Source organism: Budorcas taxicolor, chromosome 14 (genome assembly GCF_023091745.1).
Source record: "Budorcas taxicolor isolate Tak-1 chromosome 14, Takin1.1, whole genome shotgun sequence".
Classification (NCBI taxonomy): Eukaryota; Metazoa; Chordata; class Mammalia; order Artiodactyla; family Bovidae; genus Budorcas; species Budorcas taxicolor.
In genome coordinates, this window is record NC_068923.1 from 86,981,637 (window position 1) to 86,990,215 (window position 8,579).

Consider the following 8,579-nt stretch of genomic DNA (forward strand, 5'->3'; position numbering starts at 1 on the left):
AAATACAAGAACAACTGAAATTAAAAAGACAGAATATACCAAGTGCGGATGAGGTTTTGTAGCAATTGGAACTCTTGTACATTGCTGATAGGAGTGTCATTCGGTATAATCAACTATTCAAACCCTGTGGCAGAATCTATTAAAGTTACAGATATTCACATCCTCAGCAATTCCTTGTCTAGGTATGTTGTTCAGTCACTCAGTTGTGTCTGACTCTTTGCGACCCCATGGACTGCCACAAGCCAGGCTTCCTGTCCTTCACCATCTCCTTGGAGTTTGCTCAAACTCATGTCCGTTGAGTCAGTGATGCCATCCAACCATCTCATCCTCTGTCATCCCCTTCTTCCCCTGCCTTCAATCTCTCCCAGCATCAGGGACTTTTCCAATGAATTGGCTCTTCGCATCAGGTGGCCAAAGTATTGGAGTTTCAGCTTCAGCATCAGTCCTTCCACTGAATATTCAGGGTTGATTTCCTTTAGGATTGACTTGTTTTATCTCCTTGCTGTCCAAGGGATTCTCAAGAGTCTTCTCTAGCACCAAGTTTGAAGGCATCAATTCTTCAACTCTCTGTCTTTTTTACTGTCCAACTCTTACAACCATGACTGCCAGAAAAACCATAGCTTTGACCATAGACTATATGGACCTTTGTTGCCAAAGTAATGTCTGTTTTTTAATATGCTGTCTAGGTTTGTCATTGCTTTGCTTCCAAGGAACAAGTGTCTTTCAATTTTATGGCTGCAATCACCATCTGTAGTGATTTCAGAGCCTAAGAAAATAGTCTGTCACTGTTTCCAATTTTTCCCCGTCTATTTGCTGTGAAGTGATGGGACTGGATGCCATGATCTTCGTTTTTTGAATGTTGAGTTTTAAGCCAACTTTTTCACTCTCCTCTTTTATCTCATCAAGAGTCTCTTTAGTTCCTCTTTGCTTTATGCCATAAGGGTGGTGTCATCTGCATATCTGAGGTTATTGATATTTCTCTCTGCAATCTTGATTCCAGCTTGTGCTTCATCCAGCCTGGCATTTTGCATGATGTACTCTGTATATAAGTTAAATAAGCAGGGTGACAATATACAACCTTGATATACTCCTTTCCCAATTTTGAACTAGTCTTTTGTTCCATGTCTGGTTCTATTCTTCTTGATCTGAATACAAGTTTCTCAGGAGGCAGTTCTGGTCATCTGGTATTCCCACTTCTTTAAGAATTTTCCACAGTTTGTTTTGGTCTGCTCGAGCAAAAGCTTTAGCATAGTCAATGAAGCAGAAATAGATGTCTTTCTGGAATTCTCTAGATTTTTCTATGATCCAACAGATAATGGCAATTTGACTCGGTTCCTCTGCCTTTTCTAAATCCAGCTTGGAAGTTCTTGGAACTTTGGAAGTTCTCGGTTCGCATACTGTTGAAGCCTAGATTGAAGAATTTTGATTACTAGCATGTAAAATGACTGCAATTGTGCAGTAGCTTGAGAAGGAAATGGCAACCCTTGCCAGGAGAATCCCACGGACAGAGGAGCCTGGTGGGCTACAGTTCATGGCGTGGCAAAGAGTCAGATACGACTGAAATGACTTAGCACACATGCACGTGCAGTAGTTTAAACATTCTTTGGCATTGCCCTTCTTTGGCATTCAATGAAGACTGATCTTTACCAGGCCTGTGGCCACTGCTGAGTTTTCTATATAGTGCAGCACTTTAACATCATTTTTCAGGATTTGAAATAGCTCAGTTGGAATTCCATCACCTGCACTAGCTTCATTCATAATGATGCTTCCTAAGGCCCACTTGACTTCTCACTCCAGGATGTCTTCTCCAGGTGAGTGATCACACCATCATAGTTATCCAGATCACTAAAATCTCTTTTGTATAGTTCTTCTGTGTATTCTTGCCACCTCTTCTTAATATCTTCTGCTTCTGTTCAGTCCATACCACTTCTGTTCTTTTTTGAGCCCATCTTTGCACGAAATGTTCCCTTGGTATCTCTAATTTTTTTGAGATCTCTACTCTTTCCTATTCTATTGTCTAGGTATACTGATATTCCCTGGTGTCTCAGACAGTAAAGAATCTGTGTGCCTGTAATGCAGGAGACCTCTGTTCGATCCCTGGGTTGGGTAGATCTCCTGGAGGAGGGCATGGCAATCTACTTCAGTAATCTTGCTTGGAAAACCCACAAGGACAGAGGAGCCTACCGGGCTATAGTTCTTGGGGTCACAAAGAGTCAGACACGTCTGAGTAATTAATCACAGCTTATACTAGAATCTTCATAATAATGCTATTTATAATAGCTTCAAACTGGAAATTACCCAAATATCCACAAACAGTAGAATGGGTAGATAATTTGTGGCATGTCTAACACAATGGAATGTGAAACAGCAATGGTATTGAATAGGCTACAATATTGATGAATCACAAATATAATATCAGATGAAAAAAGCTGCAGAAAAGTACACATTTTATGAGTCAATTTCTGTTAAGTACAAAAATAAGCAAAATAGCCTATTCTTTCAGAAATCAGGATAATAGCTACTCTTGTAGGGTGGTCATAGTGACTAGAAGGGACATGATGAGGCTTTTGGGGTGATAGAAATATTGTTTCTTGATCTAGGACCTAGACTCTTGGTGCCAGTTACATGGGTATGCTCAGTTATGAAAATTCTTTGAGGTTATACAATGTGTACTTTTCATATATATATATATGGTTACACTTCAATAAAAAGTTAATAGATTTAAATACAAAATAAATAATATATGTGGACATACATGTATATATATATTATGTCTCATGTGTATGTGTGTGTTTGTGTGTGTGTGTGTGCTCCATCATGTCTGACTCTTTGTGACCCTACGGACGGTAGCACACCAGGCTTCTCTGTCCTTCACTGTCTCCTAGAGTTTGCTCAAATTCATGTCCACTGAGTTGGTGATGCTGTCTAACCATCTCATCCTCTGCCATCCCCCTCTCCTTTTGCCTTCAATATTTCTCAGTGTCAGGGTCCTTTCAAATGAGTCTTAGTGGTATGTATACTGTTTAATTAATGCCCATAAAGAATGGCTAAAGGCAGAAAACCTAAAGAATACTGATGCTAAACTATATCAACTAAATGAGAAACAAAAAATGAGAATATTTATGGAAATTAGGCTAAAAAGAAGCATCATATGTATATGTTGAATTCATCTGTTCAAAATTCTGTAAAATCATTAGACACAGTTTTCCATTTACTGAGAATAAAAATTATTTATGCTGTATGTGCTACTTTAGGGACATAGTTGCTCGAAGTGGTATGCTTGAAATCTCTCATAGTCTCTTAAATTAGAAACAAGACAGAAAAGTGGAAAAATAAATCACTTATTAAAAGTACAAATAAAAGATTTAAAAACATTTCATATTCTAATTTTTTTCTATTGTTTGGTCTAAATGCATCTGGTAACCATTGAGGCAAACTGGGTGAAGGATATGAGGGATCTCTCTGTATTATTTTTGCAACTTCCTGTGAGTCGATTATCACCTCCAAATAAAAGGTGTTAAAAAGTTGAACTTGGGTGTATTAGTTTCCTGGGACTACCATAACAAAGAATCACAAGAATTATAAGAAAGGTACGTAAATGAGATGGGTTTCCCTCGTGGCTCAGCAGGAAAGAATCTGCCTGCAATGCAGGAGCCCTGGGTTCGATCCCTGGGTCAGGAAGATCCCCTGGAGAAGGGCATGGCAACCCACTTCAGTATCCTTGCCTGGAGAATCCCATGAACAGAGGAGCCTGGGGGGCTACAGTCCATGTGGTCACAAAGAGTTGGACACGGCTGAGTGACTGAGCAAGCACACGTGTAAATGAGAGGTAAGCTTTCCTTGATTCCTCAGATCTCTAATCCAACTCCCTAAGGCAACAGATAAATTTAACAAATGTTATGTGCCATAATGTAGGTGCTACAAGGATAACCAAAGACAAGTGATCTCTATCCTTAAAATACTTTTAGTATTCTAAGGGAGATAGAACCTGAGCATACAATTAGAGTGTGATACCTGTTCTGATAGGGAAGTCCAGCATATGATAGTGAAGTCCAGAGCACACTTGGATGCTAGGCAAAAGAAGCATGGATGGTAATTTAATGAAGAGAGGCAAAGCAACTACCCAAAGTCAACAGAGTTTTTAAATTACAGGGACATGATTCCTGCACAAATCTATTTGAATTAAAGCTCACATTCTTTCCAGGAACTGCTAGAGTATTCCATTTTCAGTTTCACATTATATGATGTCCCAGGAGAGGAATTTAGTAGCAAGAGGGAATTGCCCAGCTACGAAAAGACAATGATGGACCAAAACTAACTATTAATGGACACTTCATGGGAAATTCCATTTGCTTTTGATGTTTTACTTGGCAGATTTCCAAGGGTGGAAAGCCATGTTACTAGCAGCTCCGTCTGCATTTAAAATTTTTAGCCTCTGAATTTAATAGGATATTTTGTTTTTCAAAATGACTTCAGAACTCAAAATCATTTTCTCCATCTGTCATTCTTATCTTGTATGCAAAATATACTAAGGTATATTTTTTAGACAATGCACACACACACTTTTTTTTTTTTTTGCTTTAGGCAGTGACTGTATGAAAGAGATTGTAAATTTAGTTCCCTTTTTAGCGTCCTTTTTTTTGGGCAGACACAGACAAAATTGTGGAAGAAGGCAGAACGTTTCTTATTGTAGTATCCAATATAGTCTAGGTCATAACAGCACAGGCTTGTGTAATCAGAAACTATGACTGAAGCAGGATCCAGCAGCAGCAGCTGAACAGGTTGCTAGAGAGAACTCTTAAGTTTATTGGTAACTAATGAACACGCAGGAAGTTTCTTAATTTTCCCAGTTGTAAAAAGGAATAGAAATGTCTGCCCTGCCAGGGAAACCCTGTTGTACAACTCCTGGGGACACTGTTCCCGCTGGGGAGGTGCCAGTGTGCAACACAGTGTAAATGGGCCCCCTAGTGTTACACAACGTGGAGGCCCTATGGCTTACCTCTCTCCCAAAATTGTTCTAAGAGACTCGAGTTATACAACGAACGTAAAAAACTATAAATTATAAACCTGTCAATCTATGTAAATAATATAATAATACTTTACAAGTTTTGCCCTTAAAGCAAAACATTCTTACCTAGTCTGAGAAAGAGAAAAGCAGCGGCTATTAGCTGGGAGCTGGCCTGGCATTCTCAGTGAATCTGTAGGATTCTCCTGTTCAATATAAGTAACTCTCATAGAACACTAACCTCAGACAAGACTCCTTTGCCGCTGTAGAGCAAGAAAAAATAAGACCACTTCATGATCACGTTTGAACAGACAGAGGTAAAAGCATTGTTCAAACCACAAAAATGAACAAACATCCCCCTTTCTCGGCTAATAGTGAGTACCTACTGCTTCCTTAACAATTTTAGCTTTAACTTGATCTCATTGTTCTCCTTGTCTAGATACAAATTAAGATATCCAATCAGAGAATCACTCCTCTTCCAGATAGTATCCAACGCAGGGAAGATACCTGTTTTTCTTGAATGCTCCTCAAAAATCACCTAAAATAAGCCCAAATCCTATAACAAATTATTTCTAATATCCTCTTACTGAAATGTCCTGTGATTCCTAGTGTTACAGAACTCCTGCTTGCAGTGAGTCAGTAAATCCAGTTCATAGAACTGCAGATGTGTTGCTGATGGTCTTTGACTAGAGGACATTGACAGGCTCATAGAGCAGTTATTGCCCAGCCTGGAGCCCTCACTATCTGCATCTCAGCTCTTCCAGCTTCTGTAGGGACACGTCTATGGTGTTGATTCTGTTTCAAAACACAGAACTCCTGAGGAAGAGATTCTGTCTGGCCATAATCTCATCCTTCAAGCCCTTTGTGGATTACGGGGTTATGGACACGAGGTACTGAATTTCTAAAATGGAAACAACAATATAGCAACAGCAATAACAACTAACACATATAATGCTTGCTATGTGTGAGGTACTCTTGTAAGGAATTTCCATAGAGTAATTAATTTAATACAACAACACTATACAGTAGATGCTATTATCATTCTCACTTTGCAGATGTAGAAATCAAGGCACAGAGACATCCATTACTTGTGTAAAGTCCCACAGCTATTAAGAGGCAGAGCCAGCCAGCAACTGAACAAAAGAAATTATATTGCTGTATTCTGAATCAGTTCAACTGTTCTCACAAACGGAGACGGAGCATAACTGATTTGGCCCCACTCAACACAATTTTAGGGCTTCCCTGGTAAGCCAGAAGGCAAAGAATCTGTCTGCGACGCAGATTCCTGGGTTCCATACCAGGGTTGGGAAGATCTCCTGGGATAGGAAATGGCCTGGAGAATATGTATATATAGTGTATTTGCCTGGAGAATTCCATGGATAGGAAGCCTGGAAGGCTACAGTCCAGGGGGCTACAAAGAGTCAGACATGACTGATTGACTAACACTTTCAGCACATTGTTATATGAAGAGTTATGTTATATGTGAGCAAAGATATGTTTTAAAGAAGTTCAGTCTAGTAATCTTAAAGTGTTGATATGTCTTTTTGATAACGGTATCTGTTAGGAATAATTTAAACTTTATGGAACCAATCCTATTGGCTATCATTTGCTTTATCTTTTATGTATTAACATTTTAATTTGGCATTTATTGACTATGGTGTGAATGGCTCTTTGGTACATAGAATGGGACACACAGGACAAATAAGCTCTACATTGCTACCTACAAAAGTTATGACTAAAGTGTTTATATACATCATTTTTATCCTTAGAAATCTTCCTTATTGTAATAGCAACTTAGAATTGGGATATGACCAGATCAAGGCAAATGCTGTAGAATGTCTCTCTTTAGGAATTTGAACCCCAGCATATGTGTGTGTGTGAGTGTGCTCAGTCATGTCCAGCTCTTTGCAACTCCATGGAATGTAGCCTGCCAGGCTCCTCTGTTCATGGATTATCCAGCAACAAGAATACTGGAGAGGGTTGCCATTTCCTCCTCTAGGGGATCTTCCCAACTCAGAGATCAAACCAGCATCTCTTGCAGCTCCTGCATTGAGATGATGGATTCTTTACCACTGAGCCACCTGGAGAGTCCATGGGATATAATTGGCATTAATCTATTGGATTCTAGCAGAAATATATGAGGCTTTGATACCTAATGGAGTGAAATGTTTCCTTCTTCATTAACCAATGGCTCGATAAAGGACAGAAATGGTATGGACGTAACAGAAGCAGAAGATATTAAGAAGAGGTGGCAAGAATACACAGAAGAACTGTACAAAAAAGAGCTTCATGACCAACATAATCATGATGGTGTGATCACTCACTTAGAGCCAGACATCCTGGAATGTGAAGTCAAGTGGGCCTTAGAAAGCATTATTACGAACAAAGCTAGTGGAGGTGATGGAATTCCAGTTGAGCTATTTCAAATCCTGAAAGATGATGCTGTGAAAGTGCTGCACTCAATATGCCAGCAAATTTGGAAAACTCAGCAGTGGCCATAGGACTGGAAAAGGTCGGTTTTCATTCCAATCCCAAAGAAAGGCAATGCCAAAGAATGCTCAAACTACCGCACAATTGCACTCATCTCACATGCTAGTAAAGTAATGCTCAAAATTCTCCAAGCCATGCTTCAGCACTACATGAACCGTGGACTTCCAGATGTTCAAGCTCGTTTTAGAAAAGGCAGAGGAACCAGAGATCAAATTGCCAACATCTGCTGGATCATTGAAAAAGCAAGAGAGTTCCAGAAAAACATCTATTTCTGCTTTATTGACTATGCCAAAGCCTTTGACAGTGTGGAGCATAATAAACTGTGGAAAATTCTGAAAGAGATGGGAATACAAGACCACCTGACCTGCCTCTTGAGAAACCTATATGCAGGTCAGGAAGCAACAGTTAGAACGGGACATGGAACAACAGACTGATTCCAAATAGGAAAAGGAGTCCGTGAAGGCTGGATATTGTCACCTTGCTTATTTAACTTATATGCAGAGTACATCATGAGAAACACTGGACTGGAAGAAGCCCAAGCTGGAATCAAAATTGCCAGAAATATCAATAACCTCAGATATGCAGATGACACCACTCTTACGGCAGAAAGTGAAGAGGAACTAAAAAGCTTCTTGATGAAAGTGAAAGAGGAGAGTGAAAAAGTTGGCTTAAAGCTCAACATTCAGAAAACGAAGATCGTGGCATCTGGTCCCATCACTTCATGGGAAATAGATGTGGAAACAGTGGAAATAGTGTCAGACTTTATTTTTTTGGGCTCCAGAATCACTGTAGATGGTGACTGCAGCCATGAAATTAAAAGACACTTACTCCTTGGAAGGATAGTTATGACCAACCTAGATAGCATATTCAAAAGCAGAGATATTACTTTGCCAACAAAGGTCTGTCTAGTCAAGGCTTTGGTTTTCCTGTGGTCATGTATGGATGTAAGAGTTGGACTGTGAAGAAAGCTGAGCACCAAAGAATTGATGCTTTTGAACTGTGGTGTTGGAGAAGACTCTTGAGAGTCCCTTGGACTGCAAGGAGATCCAACCAGTCCATTCTAAGGGAGATCAGTCCTGGGTGT